This window comes from Amblyraja radiata, chromosome 4 (genome assembly GCF_010909765.2).
Source record: "Amblyraja radiata isolate CabotCenter1 chromosome 4, sAmbRad1.1.pri, whole genome shotgun sequence".
In the NCBI taxonomy this organism is placed as follows: Eukaryota; Metazoa; Chordata; class Chondrichthyes; order Rajiformes; family Rajidae; genus Amblyraja; species Amblyraja radiata.
Window position 1 is genome coordinate 97,041,322 of NC_045959.1, and position 19,183 is coordinate 97,060,504.

Genomic DNA, 19,183 nt, shown 5'->3' on the forward strand with positions numbered 1-19,183 from the left:
GGAACCTTTAACACTAACATTTGTGATATTAAAAATCTGCTGAGTGAACACTCTGCAACAACAAAATAAAACTACCCAAAGGTAAGCTGGTACACATACACAAGCACTTTAACTGTCACAAATGGAACAAAACCAATGAATTTCATTACCATCAGAACTCAACTATAAATAAATGAACTCAACTCTTGGAGCAATCGTTCATCTCTTGCCCTGTCTTCCAACAGCCTTTCGCCACAATACAGAGACAGTCCATCATTACTGCATAGTCTGCTTAGGACAAAGCCGTGTGGTTGGAATTGGTCTGCATGACTAGATCCAGGATAATTATCCATCCCCTGACTTATTATTCACACATGAACAATACATCTGGAGAACATCATAACTCAAGTGTCTGTGTAATAAGTTACCGTACTGTTACCGTCTTCTGTTGCAGCCCTTGACAAAATGCCACATGATGACTTTTCCAAAGTCAGGCTGAAACTGCTGAAGCAGAACAAAATGCCACTAAACCTCCATACCTGCTATTTATCATGCAATTTCCTGACTGATGGTTTCACAAACCAGCTGCTAAGTGCTGTGTACTCTACTGTCAGGAAACTAACATGCTAAATGGAAGACAGCGAGAATAATGGGGAGCAGCAGTAGAATCAATTTTACTCTGTGAATTAGTTCTCCCAGGATTTTAATGCTAACTGGACTCCAAAGCACATCAAACCAGATGGATCTTTTTGCCACAGAGTGCAGTGTTTGTTTGTATCGAAGAGGCATTTTATCATATCTGTGCACCGCCAAAATTGCTCAGTTGAGTGAAGCAAGATTAGCTTTAAGCCAGTAGCTTCGAAGCTTTTCTATTTTCTGCGTTGATCTCTTAGCTGTATTTGAGGAGGCTGCACTATTCCCCCTCTATGCTTCTTACCCTTAAACAATAGCCACACTTCAAAAGCAATTCATTGTATTTAAAACACTTTGGTTCCTCTGCCATAAAGGTGCAATATGGATGCAATTTGTTTAGTTCATTTTTTATGACTTTAACAGAGTTTGATACAACACCATATAAAAAATAAAACAGCACTTCCCTCACCTCCCAGAATCCCAAATGGAGTAAGAATTGTTAGAGGGAAAAGGGTATTAGAGAGTTCTCGGGGTATCTAAATCTAAATTTTATTAGTTATTTAAGTTATGACATCGGATGGAAGCTGCAACCAAATCTCGTTGCACTTATGTGCAATGACAATAAAAGATATTATTATTATTATTATTATTATTATTATTATTATTATTATTATTATTATTATTATTATTATTATTATTGGTAGAATAGTACCTTAATTAGAGGGATAGTGTCAGCAGATCTGCCTTATTCATCGGCCACAATGAATTTAAATCTCACCTTGGCAATTGGAGACTTTAAATCTAAGCAAATGAATAAATCTGGCAGAACAACCTATCTGCAGTAATGGTGACCATGAGACTACCAGATCATCATAAAAGCCCACCTACTTCACTATGCCGGACCTACAGCAATGTGCTTACTCTTCACAGTCTGATGAACTTGCTGAGTAGGCAATATCCTTGAGAAGAAGGGTCTCAACCCGAAACGTCACCCATTCCTTCTCTCCAGAGATGCTGCCTGTCCTGCTGTGTTACTCCAGCATTTGTGTCTATCGTCGGTGTAAACCAGCGTCTGCAGTTCCTTCCTGGTAATAAGCAAAATGCGGAGCATGGAACACTGGAAATCTGAGGTAAATCCAGATTTGACAGGAACTTCAAGCAGCATCCACAGGAAACCGATGTCGATATTTTGAGGGCACAAAACCTTTTTCAAAATGCTTTTTTTCCCTTTCTGAAGTAATAAAAGTTTCACAGGTAAAATATTTAATCAATTTATCCTTCTGCAGCTGCTGACCAACATGGAGTGATAGAGTCATGAAATATGGCAACAGGTTCTTCTGCCCACCATTCACAGGCATCACAGGTTATCGTGACAGGTCGCTTCAGATCGAAGTATGTCAGGGTAGGGGCGCTGGCCAGCTGTAGTTTAAAAAAATTGAATACCTGTTGATGTTGCTGGTACCAGGTCCACTTGTGGGTGAGTTGCCTCAGTGGTGAAGTGAGTTCGCTGAGATTTGGTATGAACTTTCCCAGATAGTTCACCATACCCAGAAAGCGTTGTCGGCTGAGCACGTTGGTAGGGGCAGGCATTTCTCGGACGGCTGCAGTTTTCTTCGGGTCAGGCTTAAGATCATCAGAAGTGAATACGTGTCCGACATAGGTGACCTCTGGAACGCGGAACTTGCATTTCTTGGGGTTGAATTTTAGGTTAATCTCTCGTGCCCTGTCCAGAATCCGCTTGAGGTTGTGGTCGTGCTCCACTATGTCTTTGCCATACACCAGGATGTCATCTACGATGATGGCACACGGGAGGCCTGCGAACAACTGTTCCATGGTTCTTTGAAAAACTTCGCTGGCCGAGTTGATGCCGAATGGCATTCTAAGAAATTTGAATCTGCCAAATGGTGTAGCAAAGGTAATGAGGTTCGAGGACTCATTATCTAGGTGTATCTGCCAGAACCATGTAGATTGGTTATTGCATGTGAACCAATCAGAGTAGTGTAGCATCATTAACCCCACCTTACTGTACACTTTATATTAACACCCATTTCCTACATTAGGTCTTGGAAGCGGTGATGATGAACTAACAACCTGCTGTTCCGCTATGCTATATGTTATAATTAAAGATGACAAACTCTAGACCTGTGTTCTTTCAATCATTTACATGGTGTCAGACAGCGTGACATGACCCACTGCGTCTGTATATCGGGTTTTATTTGCGTTTTATCAGTTTTTATTTGTATTACCATGGCTCACTCGTGCCGCAAACCAGCGCAGCTCATCTTCGATTCAGACATCAGAGAACGATGGAGGCTCATCGAGATCGAAATCCGTGTGTTTAACCTTTGCCTAACTATCTTTACTCTTTACGGGGAAGGATGTAGATTGGTTATTGTATGTGAACCAATCAGAGTAGTGTAGCATCACTAACCCCACCTTACTCTATGCTTTATATTAACACCCACTTCCTACGTTAGGTAGTCTTGGAAGCGGTAGTGATGAATTAACAACCTGCTGTATGCTATATGTTATAATTAAAGATGACTTAAACTCTAGACCTGTGTTCTTTCAATCATTCAATACACTAACTCATCGACTAACATTTACATACATTTCATTCCAAGTACTGGGCCTGAGGCTTCTTGGCGATTCAAAATGTGAAATATTGTGAGAGGCTCTGCCTCCACCATCACCACAGGCAGTGTGTTCCAGATTCCAAACAGCCCTTGGGTGAAAATATTCTTCCACAAATCTGCTCTAAACCCTCTATCCCTTACTAGTTAAACCTATGCCCTCAGATTGTAGACACCTTTGCCATGGGGGTAAGATTCTTAGAATCTACCTCATCTATGCCCCTTATAATTTTGTATATAATTTTGTATATACTTCAAATGTTTTATGAAGCTGTAGCATTACCTCCCTATTCTATCCCTGGCTAATGAAAGCAAGTATCACATTTGCTGGAGCACTCAGCGAAAACCCATGCAGGTCACTGGGAGAACGTAAAAAACTCCGTACAGACATGCACCCGCAGGTAGGATCAAACCTGGCTCTCTGGCGCTGTAAGGCAGCAAATCTAATGCTGCAAAACCATGACACCCATTGTCTTATGGTATTGACGTAAACTTAGCCCCAGCTACATTGTCTGAGATTTGGTATTCTCTCGCACGACTCAAAAAGCTTTCCCGGCAAGCTTTAAAAAAATCACTTTCAAAATTTCAGTCTTTCACAGCAAAATGACCCCAGTTAATATTGGGAAAGTTGAAATCCCTCACGATTATAATCCTATTAGTCTCACACCTCTCTGTGATTTGTTGACATACTGTACGTGTTCCTCCATCACCCATTGGCTGTAAGGAGGCCTGAACTATTCCCAACAAATTTTGGTTTCTAAGCTAAATGCATGTTACACAGTCATTCAACATGGAAACAGGTCCTTCCACCCAACTAGTCCACGCCGACCAAGATGCCCCCTCTAACCTAATCCTGTTTGCCCGTATTTCCCCCATATCCCTCTAAACCTTTCCTGTCCATGTACCTGTCCAAGGCTCTTTTTAAGTGTTGTTATAGTACCTTTTCTCAACTACATTTATGGCAGCTCATTCCATATACGTGAAAATGCGGCCCCTCTGATTCTTATTAAATCTTTCCCCTTTCTCCTTAAACCTCTGGTTCTTGATTCCCCTACACTGGTAAAAGACTCTGTCCATTCACTGTATCTATTCTCCTCATGATTTAATGCACCCCATATTCTCCTCATGATTTAATGCACCCCATAAGATCACCCCTTAACCTCTGCTCTCCAAGGAATAAAGTCCTAGCTTGCCCAATCTCTCCAGATAGCTCAGGCCCTCGTGTCCTAGAAACATCCTCGCAAATCAGCTCAACAACATATTTCTTATAGCAGGTTGACCAAAACTGAACACCGAAAACTACAAAAGCATCCTCATCAACGTCTTGTACAATTATATTAACGTCCCTTCTATACTCAATACCCTGACTGATGAAGGCCAATGTATTAAAAGCCTTCTTTGCCATCATTTCTACTTGTGACATCGCTTTCTGAAAACTTGTGTACCTGTACACTTAGATCCCTCTGCTCTACAACACTCCTCAGGACCCTACCATTCACTGAGAATGGCCTGCTCTGGTTTGACTTCCCAAAGTGCAACATCTCACACTCATCTTCTTTAAACGCCATTTTGATAACCATTTTCACTGCCTGCAATACCACCTAGTGTCATCTGCAAACTTACTAATCATGTCTTGCACATTCTCATCTAAACCGTTGATATAACTTCAAACACTGATCCCTGAGGCACACCACTAGTCACACGCTTCCAGTCTGAAAACATCATTACACCCCTCTGCTTCATTCGTTGAAACCGATTCTGTATACAAGCAGCTTGCTCTCTCTGTATGCCATGGGATGTAACTTTCCAGAGCAGACTACCATATGGAACTTTAAAGACCTTATTAAAGTCCATATAGACTATGTCTACAGCCTTCCCTTCATGAAACGTCTTGGTTATTTCTTTCAAAAACCCAAAATACGCGAGACACAATCGCCCCTATACAAAACCATGTTAACTATCCCAAATCAGCCTCTGTCTATCCAAATGCATATACAGTGGCTTGCAAAAGTATTCATACCCCTTGAACTTTTCCACATTTTGTCACGTTACAACCACAAACGTAAATGTATTTTATTGGGATTTTATGTGATAGACCAACACAAAGTGGTGCATAATTGTGAAATTGTTTTACAAATAAAAAACTGAAAAGTGTGGCGTGTAAAAGTATTCGGCCCCCTTTACTCTGGGATATCCCTAAATGAAATTCAGTGCAACCAATTGCCTTCAGAAGTCACCTAATTAGTAAATAGAGTCCACTTGTGTGTAATCTAATCTCAGTATAAATACAGTTGTTCTATGAAGGCCTCAGAGGTTTGTTAGAGAACATTAGTGAACAAACAGCATCATGAAGCCCAAGGAACACACCAGACAGGTCAGGGATAAAGTTGTGGAGAAGTTTAAAGCAGGGTTAGGTTATTAAAAAATATCCATCCGAAAATGGAAAGAGTATGGCACAACTGCAAACCTACCAAGACATGGCCGTCCACCTAAACTGACAGGCCGGGCAAGGAGAGCATTGATCAGAGAAGCAGCCAAGAGGCCCATGGTAACTCTGGAGGAGCTGCAGAGATCCACAGCTCAGGTGGGAGAATCTGTCCACAGGACAACTATTAGTCGTGCACTCCACAAATCGGGCCTTTATGGAAGAGTGGCAAGAAGAAAGCCATTGTTGAAAAAAAGCCATCAGAAGTCCCGTTTGCAGTTTGCCACAAGCCATGTGGGGGATACAGCAAACATGTGGAGGAAGGTGCTCTGGTCAGATGAGACCAAAATTGAAGTTTTTGGCCTAAATGCAAAACGCTATGTGTGGCGGAAAACTAACACTGCACATCACCCTGAACACACCATCCCCACTGTGAAACATGGTGGTGGCAGCATCTTGCTGTGGGGGATGCTTTTCTTCAGCAGGGACAGGGAGGCTGGTCAGAGTTCATGGGAAGATGGATGGAGCCAAATACAGGGCAATCTTGGAAGAAAACCTGTTAGAGTCTGCAAAAGACTTGAGACTGGGGCGGAGGTTCACCTTCCAGCAGGACAACGACCCTAAACATACAGCCAGAGCTACAATGGAATGGTTTAGATCAAAGCATATTCATGTGTTAGAATGGCCCAGTCAAAGTCCAGACCGAAATCCAATTGAGAATCTCTGGCAAGACTTGAAAATTGCTGTTCACAGACACTCTCCATCCAATCTGACTGAGCTTGAGCTATTTTGCAAAGAAGAATGGGCAAAAATTTCAGTCTCTAGATGTGCAAAGCTGGTAGAGACATACCCCAAAAGACTTGCAGCTGTAATTGCAGCAAAAGGTGGTTCAACAAAGTATTGACTCAGGGGGGCTGAATACTTTTGCACGCCACACTTCTCAGTTTTTTATTTGTAAAAAAATTTGAAAACCATGTATCATTTTCCTTCCACTTCACAATTATGCACCACTTTGTGTTGGTCTATCACATAAAATCCCAATAAAATACATTTACGTTTGAGGTTGTAACTTGACAAAATGTGGAAAAGTTCAAGGGGTATGAAAACTTTTGCAAGCCACTGTATATCTTATCCCTCAGGATCGTCTCCTGCCTCTTACCTACCACAGATGTTATGCTCACTGGTCTATAGATCCTAGGCTTTTTATCACAGCCCTTCTTAAATAGAGGCACAGCATTAGCCACCTTCCAGACATCCGGCACCTCACGTGTCTAACAATGATTCAAATATCTCAGTCAGGGCTCCTGCAATTTCTCCTGCAGCTTCCCAAAGTGCCCTCAGATATATCGGATCAGACCAGGGGGATTTATCTACTTTCATACATCACAAGACGTCCCACATCCTCTTAACCGTAGCCCGGGCTGTCCTCAAGACATCTCCATTTCATGTACCACATTTCCTAGTCTTCATGTCTTTCTTCACTGTATAAACAAACGATTCATTGAAGCTCCTCGCATCGATGATCACTTTGGTTTCTGAGAGGCCCTATTCTCCCTCTAGTCACCCTCTTTCCCTTGTAAGTAAGTACATTAAATAGTATCTTTGGATTCTCCTTCATCTTATCTGCCAGCGCTATCTCTTGCCCCCCTTTTGCCCTCCTAATCTCTTTCTTAGGCATGCTCCTCAGTCCACTCCATGGGTACACTCGATGCATTAAAATAATTGCATTTGAGCCTTACATTCGTCTAATATACCTTATCCTCATTTATATACCCAGTCTACTGGACTGACTTTCTTTTACTTCTATATTTGATTGCACATTCCCTCAATTGTACATCAACCTTGTGCATGCTTTTCAACAACTCTAAAGGGCCTGTCCTGCTTGGGCGCCATTTGCTCGTCATTTACGCGACATCATTGTGTGCATGGTGCGCGGTGACGTAAGCAGGGTCGCGCGCGGCACCCCAGGATTTTGGGGTGCACAAAATCTTCGCGCGCCATCTACGTGACGTGCAAATGACGCCCAAGTGGGACAGGCCTTTAACAAACCTTCCTGCAACTGTCAAGTTTATTGTCATAGAGTGAAGTACAGGTATAATGAAAAATCTTAGTAAGATAGGATCACAGGCACATACACTCAGACCACACACTGAAACATAAATCATAGAGAGATTCCACATAAATTCCACAAGAACAGTAGAAAGAAAAACACTGCAAAAAACAAGTACACAAAAGGAAAGTACACAAAAGGAAAATAAGTCCATGGTGGTGCAAGAGATGGTCCATAGTGTTCCTTTGACGAGGTAGGATTAGGGTAGTGTAGGTCAGTTCAGAAACCTGGTAGCTGTCGAAAATAGCTGTTCCTGAACCAGGTCGTGTGCGACTTTAGGCTTCTTTACGTTCAGCCTAACGGGCCTGGATTCATGACAATAGATGTCGCCTCGGCTTATGTAGCTGCTTGCCATGGTGGGGAGGACTGTGCCTGTGAAAGATCAGACTGAGCCCACCATTCACTGAAACCTCGTGTTCCTGTGGAGTGGAAGTGCCTGACCATCTGCCAACGTTTGTCAGTGCATTCAGTCTCATGCTGAATCTCTTTTAACTTCCGACTAAGTAGAGGCATTTTTTCATGCTTACATCTATGTGCTGGGTCCAGGACAGGTCATCCACGCTGCTAACACCCAGGGATTTGAAGCTGTTAACTCTCTTCCCCATCGACCGACAAATTAAAACTGGCACGTGATCTTCTGCCTTCCCCTTTCTGAACTCAACTGAACTCTGAATTCCTTGGTTTTGTTGATGTTGAGCGAGAGGTTGTTGTTGCCACACCACTCAACAAAGTGTTTTACATTTCTCTTGTATGTTGACTCATTACCACCCATGGTTCAGCCACAACAGTGGTGTCCCTGGCTAATTAATAGGCACCATTGGAGCCTAGCCATACAAAACGGGAGGTAAAGAGAGTACAGCATAGGACTAAGCACATTGCTTGGGATGATGGCCATTGAGGAGGAGATATTGTTACTGATCCACACTAAATGAGGTCTTCCGATGAGGATGATGTCAAGGATCCAGCTGAAAAGGAAGGTTAAGTGGCTCAGATCTTGGGGCTTGGCGATGAGTTTGAAGCGTGATTGTGTTGAATGCCAAGCTGGGGTCGATAGACTAGCAGCCTGCCTTGCGCGTTCCTAATATCCAGGTGGTCCAGAACTGAGTTGAGCGCCAGTGAGATAGCACCTGCTATTGACCACTTGTCACAATGGGCAAAATGAAGGAGATCCAGGACATTATTGAGGCAGGAGCTGATTCGTGCTGTAACCAGTCTATCAAAGCACTTCATTATCGTGAAGGGGTGGAAGATTGCAACCTTCACGTGGTCCGCCCTGTTTCGACTAATGCAATCAACTCGACGTGTACAAACGGAAGATCAAATAGACCAAGTTGTCCACCAACTTTAGGCTGTGCACGCCACACGAAAGAAGAAGATGATTATCGGGAATATGTGCCAATGGACAGTAGTGAGTTTTTCTCTAAGATTGGTTAAGACATTTTTCATGAATTATTAACATTAGCAAAAGTGCATTCTGTCATTAGGATAGATCGCAGCTGATTTTCTAGCATAACCTCATGTTCCTGTCCAATCTCCATATTCCAAATTGTCACCATTTCATTGAAGGAGCTGCTGCTGATCTCAGTCCTAGATGTCTGGCCCTTTATCCCATGACAATGCCTCCTTGTTCTTGATTCTATAGCCATAGAAAACAGCCTCCCAGCATCTAACTTGGCAACCCCTTTTAGAACATATCTACACATAACAAGAGCTCGGATCTTGTGCTCTTCCGGTTTGCGTGGTTTTTCTATTTGCGCAAAAACGGTACGAGATAGCACTACGATTTGTTACCAGCTCACTCACCGTTCTCTTGTGCTGCGAATGCAACAAATTTTGTTCCGATCGGCAGTTTATTAGAATAGTTAGTGAGATTTTAAAATTGTAAAAACTGCGCATGTGCAGATGAATCTACACTCCTGCCAGTCAGCGCCGCGCGGATTAGTCTCTTCTGTTGTCACTCCCCGGGATGGGCCGCCCCTTCCTGCGCCATCGAGTCTTTACTGGAGCTGATGGAGGTCGGCGGAGATCTCCAACCGGACACAATTTTCGGAGGGACTGGAAGCTGCACGACGATGTCGCCAAACGGAATTAGGTGAATCTGATCCTGGCCGAGGAGAGCGTCCAGCGCCCGCTGTGAATCCCAAACGCAACGCCCCGCAGCTCCAGCCCCTTCCCCTCTGGTCCCCCTCGCTGGCTCCTGCCCCTCCCCCATGATACCCCCCTCTCCCCAACGGCTCTTCCCCCATCTTTTCTCCGAGCTCTCTCCACCAGCCCACACCCCAGTGTAGACGGTCCAAACACTGGCTGGTTTAAGTTTAGAGGGTTAAGGCCCGCTGAATGCGTTTAGAGGATAAAGACGCCAGCTGGGGCACATTTAGAGGGTCCAACCGCCCATGGGATTCGTGTTGAGGGTCAAATCCTTCGCATTTAGAGGGTACAAACTCCCGTTGGGTGCATTTAGAGGTTCACAGGGCCATTGCGTGTGTGTATTGAATGGTATTTACATTCGATAGAAACGACGTGCTAAACGTAAATTTTTTTACATATTCCACTGTGAGCAGGATAGTTGATTTCCAATTGATTTCCAATTGATTTCCAAACGCATTGAGAGTTTACGATTATTTAAATGGTAAATGGAGCTTCAGAAGCGTTTTAATTTTGCATGTTAAAACCCACCCGAGAACCATGGGCGATTTTGCAATTTTACTGACGGATTTCTAACTTTTAATACTTTTCATCTAACAAATGAATAAAGATAAAAAGTCAATAATGCCACTTTTGATGAAATGCAGCGAGCAAACGCGATAATTCCCGATATTTTGGATCTTTAAATCTCCACGAAAAATGTCCGCTAGCACTTCCGCCTTTTTGGCCCCTTCAGCTCCCTCTTAGTTTCTATCTTTTTTTTGGACTGTAAATTTAGGTAGCTGTTCCTCACGGTCACCCCGACTGGCTCACTTAATTGCAGCTCAAAAACTGGCCGTTTTCGATGTTTTTAACGGGTGTGAAAGTGCGTGTTTTCCCATCCACTAACATGTACCGGAAGTGACGCTTGTCCCTCAGTTAAAAATTTCGGTCACGTGAGTGGGGATTTACGCTCCAGTGACCTTTCGTGAAATCACCCTATAGAGGCCTGGTCCCGCAACACAACCAGTTCCCCAACCCAATATTCCACCACTCACCCATAGCTGCCATGAGAGGCCTGGTCCCCCAATGCAACACGTTCCCCTTTCTCCAACACAACCCGTTCCCCAACCCAATATTCCACCACTCACCCATAGCCGACAACTGCGCAGGGGCTGTTCATTTCGCCTTAATCAGCCTCCCTCATTTTTAAACTTAAAAAAGATGCATTTGCATTTGCTAGCTAGCAGAACAGTGTACTTAGATAGCAACAATGTTGCGAGCAGGGCGAATCACAGGGAATAAGCGAGAGACAGTTGTTTTTAGAGATTTGTGAACATTTTCATAAATAACTCGAGAAATAATGCATGAAATTTTTAGATAAGGCGAATTTTGACATCATAGCGTAAATCTCTATCAGAATATGTAAAAATGTCACCATCATATACACACACATCCAAGATCAGAGTTTTATATATATACATATATATATATATACATACATATATGTATTTATAATCAGTATACATGAGTATGTTTTATATATACACACTGAACTTTTTTTTCTCATTTATTATATTGTTTACAGTGTACTGTTACATATTCTGTTGTGCTGCTGCAAGTAAGAATTTCATTGTTCTACCTGGGAAATATGACAATAAAACACTCTTGACCTCTTTGCCTGTGGCAATCTGTTGCCGGTTCCGATACGTCCTGTTTTTTCTCTCACTTCTCGTTTCTACCCCATCGTCACCCCCCTCCTCCCCGCTCCCCACACACACAACAATCAGTCTGAAGAAGTCCTGACCCAAAATATCAACTATCCATGTTATCCAGGGATTCAGCCTGACCCATTGAGTTACCCAAGCATTTTGTGTCTATCTTTGGTATAAACCAGCATCGATAACTTATTTTTCTAAATATTGCAACTAAAATGTTTTATATAGTATCTGAGACTGCAGCACTAATCCTTGCAGCACTTCACTATTAATCCCACATGGCCATGTTGCAACTTTTGAATTTGTAGCCAAGCCAATTGAACTTTTGAAATGAAATTACGTCAATGTGTTTAATTATTGAAATGTAATGTTTTATTTGCATCCTCTAAACTGCAGGCATGAAAATCCATTATGGCCCTGTCCCAATGTCCGAGTTCATTCCAAGAGTTCTCCCGAGTTTGCCCTGATCTGAACTCGGCGATTTACGGTAATGGCCGCTCGTAGATACTTGGGGCTCTCGTGGACATTTTTCAACATGTTGAAAAAATCTTCACGAGTCTTCCCAAGCTTACCGCGTTTCCAGAGTACCTGCCGTTAGCATTACGAGCCGCTAAGAGACGTCCCCGAGCTCCGACATACCCGCTACGTACATTCTACGTGCTTCCACGAGTTTGATTTTTTTTTAATTCGGGAGAGCTCTTGAATGAGCTCGTACAATGGGACAGGGCCATTACACTGCTTACTGTGAGCATTACATTTACAATATTGAAGATTAGAAGACCCATATTGAGACAAAATAATGCCATAATAAATACTGTTAAAATGACGAAAGGTTTACAGAATACAATTGCATAATGAATTTGTTCCTTGCATTACCGGCACAAAAGATATTTAAGAAGATAAAATAAATTAATAAGATCATAAGAAACGGGGACAGGAATAGGCCATTCAGCTCCCCAACTCCACCTTTCAATAGGACATTTCTTGAGTCCACTTTCCTGCCCTTTCCCTATAATCCTTAATATCCTTATTAATTAGATGGCAATCTATCTCCGTCTTAAATATGCCGAAGGACTCCACCCCCCACCCCCACAGCTGTCTGGAGTAAGCAACAGCCCTCAGAGAAGAAATTATTTTTCATCTCAATCATAAATGGGCATTCCTTTAGTCTGACATTCAGATTGGGGACTTGGCATCAGCTTGGTTTGGTTTTATGGTGTTTCATCCCCCATGTAAATACCATTCAACATAGCCCATCATTACAGAGCAGTTACCATAGCAAGCTTTGATGCATTGTGAGAGGATATTTTCTATCGTGCATCTATAAAAATTGGTAGGATTAATTGGATATATGGCAAAATTCCTTCGCCTTCTGAGGAAGCTGTTGGTTTGCTTTCTTGGCCTTAGTGACAGTATGGTTGGACCAGGATAAATTGTTGGTGATATTTACACCTGGAAACATGACGCTCACGATCTTTTCCTAGCTCCATTGTTTTTTCTGACGTTAAAAGAGGGGTTGTGATCTTGCATCCCTGTTACTAAGCTCTATCTCCTTCCTGTAATATGTCTCATCATTGTTTGAGATCTGGACCATATGGTAGTTAGAGCAGAATTTGGCCGCATAGTGGTCCTAGAATCCATCCAAGCATGGCACCGGCGTTGAGAATTGCCGTGGAGGATATTTCATCCCCTGTCCTTATTGATTGTGGACTATGGGTCAGGAAGTCAAGCCTCCAGTTGCAGAGGAGGGTACTGAGCCCAAAGTCGAATAGTTTGGAGATGATTTTGATTGGAATTATGGTTGAAGACATATCTACAGTCAATAGATAGGAGTTTGATATTGGTGGCTTGATGCTCCAAGCATGAGTGAAGGACAAGGGCGATGGTGTCTGTCATGGACCTTTAGCAGTGGTAGGTACATTTAAGGTCATAAGGTCATAAGGGATAGGAGTAGAATTAGGTCATTTGGCCCATCAAGTCTACGCCACCATTCAATCATGACTGATCTATCTCTCCCTCCTAACCTCATTCTTCTGCCTTCTCCCCATAGCCTCTGACACCCGTGACTATCTTTTGTATAAATGTGCATCGACAACTCCTTTTTCTAAATATTGCAAATAAAATGTTTTATACAGTATCTGAGACAGCAGCACTGGTCCTTGCAGCACTTTCACTGGATCAATCAGTCCATGAATTCTGCATAGGTGCAGGAGCTATCACAGAGTACACTGTCAATGTAAAGGAGATAGATTTTGGGGACAGGGCCAGTGTACGCCTGGAACAGGGATTGTTCAACATACCCTACAAGGATGCAGGAATGGCTGGGGCCCATGCGAGTGCACATAGCTACGGCCAAATAGTGGCAGCACGGACATGGTGGGCCAAATAACCTATTTCCTTGCTGTATGACAATGGAACCTACAAAGTGATAGTGTCCCTATACATATGCTGCCCTTGTCCTTCTCGTAGAGTCATAGAGGAAACATGCCCTTCGGCTCAACTTGCCCACACCGACCAACATGTCCCAGCTACACTCGTCCCGCCTGCCCGCGTTTGGTCCATATCCCTCCAAACCTGTCCTATTCGTGTACCTGTCAGATTCAGATTCAGATTCAACTTTAATTGTCATTGTCAGTCTTCTTCTTTTCGTGTCTTTGAAGCTGGTTGGTTATATGACAGTTTCCCATTCCTTTACACAGTCCTTTGCGTTTTTATTGAACACTGCAAGATCCTTTGGGCTGCACTGGTTGGGTAGTAGGGGGCAGACAAGGCAGTGCTGCCTTGGGTCCTCTTCTCCACATTCACAGGTGGTTTGGCCAATTCATAGCCCCATCTGGCCATGGCAGCTTTTGATCGCCCTGTTCCTGTTCTCAGGCGTTTGAGCGTCTTCCACTGGACCCATGGTGCTTCTGAGCCCGGAGGGAGGGCTTCAGAAGGAGGGATACCCATGTCAGTAGGAGTGTACATATCATTGTCAGTGTACAGTACAGAGACAATGAAATGCAGTTAGCATCTCCCTGGAAGAGCGACATAGAATATGATTTCAATAAATAAATCTATTTACATGCATACAGTTATAGTGTTTTTCCTGTGGGAGGAGTGTCCGGGGGGGGGGGGGGGGGGGGGGGGTGATTGGCAGTCACCGAGGTACATTGTTGAGTAGAGTGACAGCCGCAGGGAAGAAGCTGTTCCTGGACCTGCTGGTCCGGCAACGGAGAGACCTGTAGTGCTTCCCGGATGGTAGGAGGGTAAACAGTCCATGGTTGGGGTGAGAGCAGTCCTTGGCGATGCTGAGCTCCCTTCGCAGACAACGCTTGCTTTGGACAGACTCAATGGAGCGGAGCGAGGAACCGGTGATGCGTTGGGCAATTTTCACCACCCTCTACAGTGCTTTCCGGTCGGAGACAGAGCAGTTGCCATACCATACTGTGATACAGTTGGTAAGGATGCTCTCGATGGTGCAGCGGTAGAAGTTCACCAGAATCTGAGGAGACAGGTGGACCTTCTTCAGTCTCCTCAGGAAGAAGAGACGCTGGTGAGCCTTCTTGACCAGAGTTGAGGTATTGTGGGTCCAAGAGAGGTCATCGGAGATGTTGACCCCCAGGAAACTGAAGCTGGAAACACGTTCCACCTCCGACTGTTTCTTATCCCACTGTTTCTTAAACATTGGGATAGTCCCTGCAACAACTACCTCCTCTGGCAGCTTGTTCCATTCACCTGACACCCTTTGTGTGTAAATGTTACCCCTCAGATTCTTATTAAATCTTTTCCCCTTCACCTGAAACCTACGTCCTCTCATCCTCGATTCACCTACTCTGGGCAAGAGACTCTGTGGGAGGTTATTGTGGAATAACCAAAATGAGTCATTGCTGTGCATTTCATAGATGATGTATTGCAGCCACTGTGCATTTGGAGGGACAAAGTGATCACTTAGGTTAGCGGATGATGTCAATCAAGCGGGCTGCTTTGTCTGCATGGTGTCCATAAATATTCAAGGAGAGCAGCAGCAGCTTTGACAGCCGGTGCGCCTGTGTATCAGGCCAGTCTGTGAGTGCGGCCAGCTGTCTGCATTGACACAGTCCTTGCAATGATGGCAGTGGTCACAAACATGCTGGAAAAAGTTAAAACAACATTTTCCAAGAGCATGCTGGAGCAACACAAATATCATATTTTTGTTCAATGTAACATGATGGCGCAGCAGTAGAGTTGCTGCCTTACAGCGCCAGAGACCCTGGTTCAATCCTGACTACAGGAGTTGTCTGTACAGAGTTTGTGCATTCTCCCAGTGACCTGCGCGGATTTTCTCTGTGAACTCCAAGTACCTACGGGTTTGTAGGTTACTTGGCTTGATAGAAATGTAAAAATTGTCCCTAGGTGTGTGCAGGATAGTGTAAGCGTGCAGAGATGGCTGGTTGGTGTTGACTCGGTAGGCCAAAGGGCCTGTTTCTATGCTGTATCTCTAAATTAAACACTCGATTTTAATTTAGTTTAGTTTAGGTTACAGATACAGTGCGGAAACAGGCCTTTCGGCCCACCGAGTCCACACCGCAGTGATCCCCGCGTGTCAACACTATCCTACACACACTAGGGACAATTTACACATACACTAAGCCAATTAACCTACATACCTGTACGTCTTTGGAGTGTGGGAGGAAACCAAAGATCTCGGAGAAAACCTACGTGGTCACGGGGAGAACGTACAAACTCAGTACAGGCAGCGCCCGTAGTCAGGATTTTAATATACATCTTTTCTTTAAATTGGTCATCTTCTTCGGCTGGTTATATGACAACTTTCCCCATAGCCTACTCCAATTTCCCTAATCCCTGCAATGCTGAAGAGCAAGAAAAAGAGAAATTTGTGTTGATATTGTGCCTGCCATAATCTTGGTATTTCTCAAAGTGCCTTTAAACCAGTACCTGTACTAATTTGAACAGAATCAATTTAAATTTACTCAATGATTCACGTATCCAGTCAAGGCGATGTATTTGACTGAAGAAATCCACTACATGTCACGTTGCATATCTCATGAAAACAGTTTGCTGAAAGAGTTGGGATTACTGTAGACCATAATATTGGCAAACAACGGCTATTTTGTTGAAAGTTGCAAAAGAGACTGGACGCGCTGTCCTACAGCTAGAACCTAAGCCTTTAGCAATTAAAACTATAAAAACCATGAAGTCGTCAAGTTTATTTGTCACATACACATACAAGATGTGCAGTGAAATGAAAGTGGCAATACCTGCGGATTGTCCAAAACACTACAGAACAGAATAGAACAGAATCAGTATTTACATATTAGAAAATAAAAACATTTTTTTTTTAAAGACACAACACAACATTAAATTGGTACAGTAAAGTTAGTCCCTGGTGAGATAGGAGTTTACAGTCCTAATGGCCTATGGGAAGAAACTCCGTCTCATCCTCTTTGTCTTCACGGCAGGACAGCAGAGGCGTTTGCCTGACCGTAGCAGCTGGACCAGTCCATTGCTGGGGTGGAAGGGGTCCCCCATAATGTTGCTGGCTCTGGATCTGCACCCTCTGATGTATAGTTCCTGCAGGGGGGGCGAGTGTAGTTCCCATAGTGCATTCGGCCGAACGCACTACGCTCTGCAGAGCCTTCTTGTCCTGGGCAGAGCAATTCCCAAACCAGATTGTGATGTTGCCGGACGAGATGCTTCTAAAACAGCCCCAGAGTAAAAGCACTGAAGGATCCTCAGAAAGACTCTGAATTTCCTCAGCTGCTTGAGGTGGTAAAAGCACTGCCTTGCCTTACTCACCAGTCCCAGCATGTGATGTCCATGTCAGATCCTCTGTGATGTGGACTCCCAGGTATTTAAAGCAGCTCACCCTGTCCACAGTAGCCCCATTTATCTCCAGTGGCGTATACGTCCTCGGATGTTGTGCCCTTCTAAAGTCCACAATCAGCTCCTTAGTTTTTGTGACATTCAGGAGGAGGCTGTTGTCCTGTCACCAGAGTGCCACCTCCTCCTCGGTAGGCCTTCTCATTGTTATCGGAGATCAGGCCTACCACCACAAAAACCTGCAGCGTACCAGTGGTCTTACTAAAAAGACACTGGCAACTAAATTATATGCAGCAGAACACAGACAGAAATGGATTCAGTATCTATTTTCCAAAACGGCACATCCAATGTAGCTCCCAGCTTCACAACTTCAGCCCAATTGGATATAAAGCATAATGCCTACAAGTTCTCAACAGGGTTTCTCCACGTTTCTGCCAATGAAACCTGTTCTTCAAAAACAGATTTTGGATTTCTGGGACAATGTTTTTTTATATATAAAGCATTCAAATATTCCACGTTTAATCTCAAAACAGAAGTCGATTAAAACATCTAAAGAAGTCTGTGTAAAGAAAGTGTGGGGGCATTGGTGACTACAGTTTACATTCTGGTCATGCAGGATCCAATTACAAAACACTTAAACCATTATCAATAATCAAACTCTGAATTATTTACACTGTCCCCTTAATCCTAATCCCAAAGGAACATTCAAATCAAACAGTCCTTCCAAGTTTACAGACCTGATAACCAAAGTTTATTTGAACAATTCACAGTTTACTTTAGCTGCTGTTTAAATACATTCCTTCACCTTTTATATACATATATAAACAAACGGTTCACTTCATTTGAAAGGCAAACATTACGCTAGCAAAAATGCTACTACTTGAACAGAAAGCTACAAAGCACAAAGGAAAGGCTCTGCCCGACACAAAGCAGCATCAGTGAAGAATAGCACTTCAAAAGTTTTCCCTTGGACGTGCTACACAGATACTGGTGTGTATTATGTTACCCTCCAGAGCTAATCTGCATACCTCTGAACTTGGGGGAGATGTTTATCTCAGTCATTCAATGCAAATATCCACTTCATAGAATCTCACTACAAAACACTCAGAGGATGAAAAGAAAATAATGCAATTTCTGTCACAAAACAAAAGCCTAATTTACATGCTTGCATGAAGTGAAGGGCTGGAATGAAGTCCAAAGTACTGTGGTGATAATAAATCAGAGCTACTGCTGAACTGAGAGCAGTGCATACTCACTTCAGCTCAAAGGCACTGCCGAGCCAAAGCACACAGCACATCTACATCATTAGACAAATGCAGAGATGAGCACCATTGTGTCTGCAACCCCTGGTGCCATGATTCTCCTCCTGACACCTTCAAAGCATGAGTGAATTCTGCAATCACTGGTCCGCTCTAAATAAGATCACTTCTTCAATGGCTTTTCTTTTGCTCTGACTGAAACCGAGCGGTAACAAGCAGATTGCTGATTTTAAAAAAAAATTCAAATTCAGAAACGTCCCGACACGTTCAATTTTCCTCTGGCTAAAATGAACTGAAGGGACATGAAGCTGTTTTAAATCACTAGAAATTGGAATGATGCACAAAGTCAGATTCTCCACTCAAACACCAGAGGCCGCTTGCAAGTGAAGTTGTCACCAGGCAGCCAACTGCAAATGTATGGTCAGGCAATGCAAGTTAGCGTGCTCTACTGACATTAATGATTCAGCAGGTACTGGTACAAGGAGCAGCAAACATTGGTG

At 43.4% G+C, this 19,183-nt stretch overlaps 1 protein-coding gene across 2 annotated transcripts in view; it reads right to left on the bottom strand.

Moving 5' to 3' along the window:
- gli3 (GLI family zinc finger 3) overlaps positions 1-19,183 on the bottom strand; it is a 380,662-nt gene that overhangs the window by 150,000 nt on the left and 211,479 nt on the right. The gene's annotated exons all lie outside the window — the stretch shown is intronic.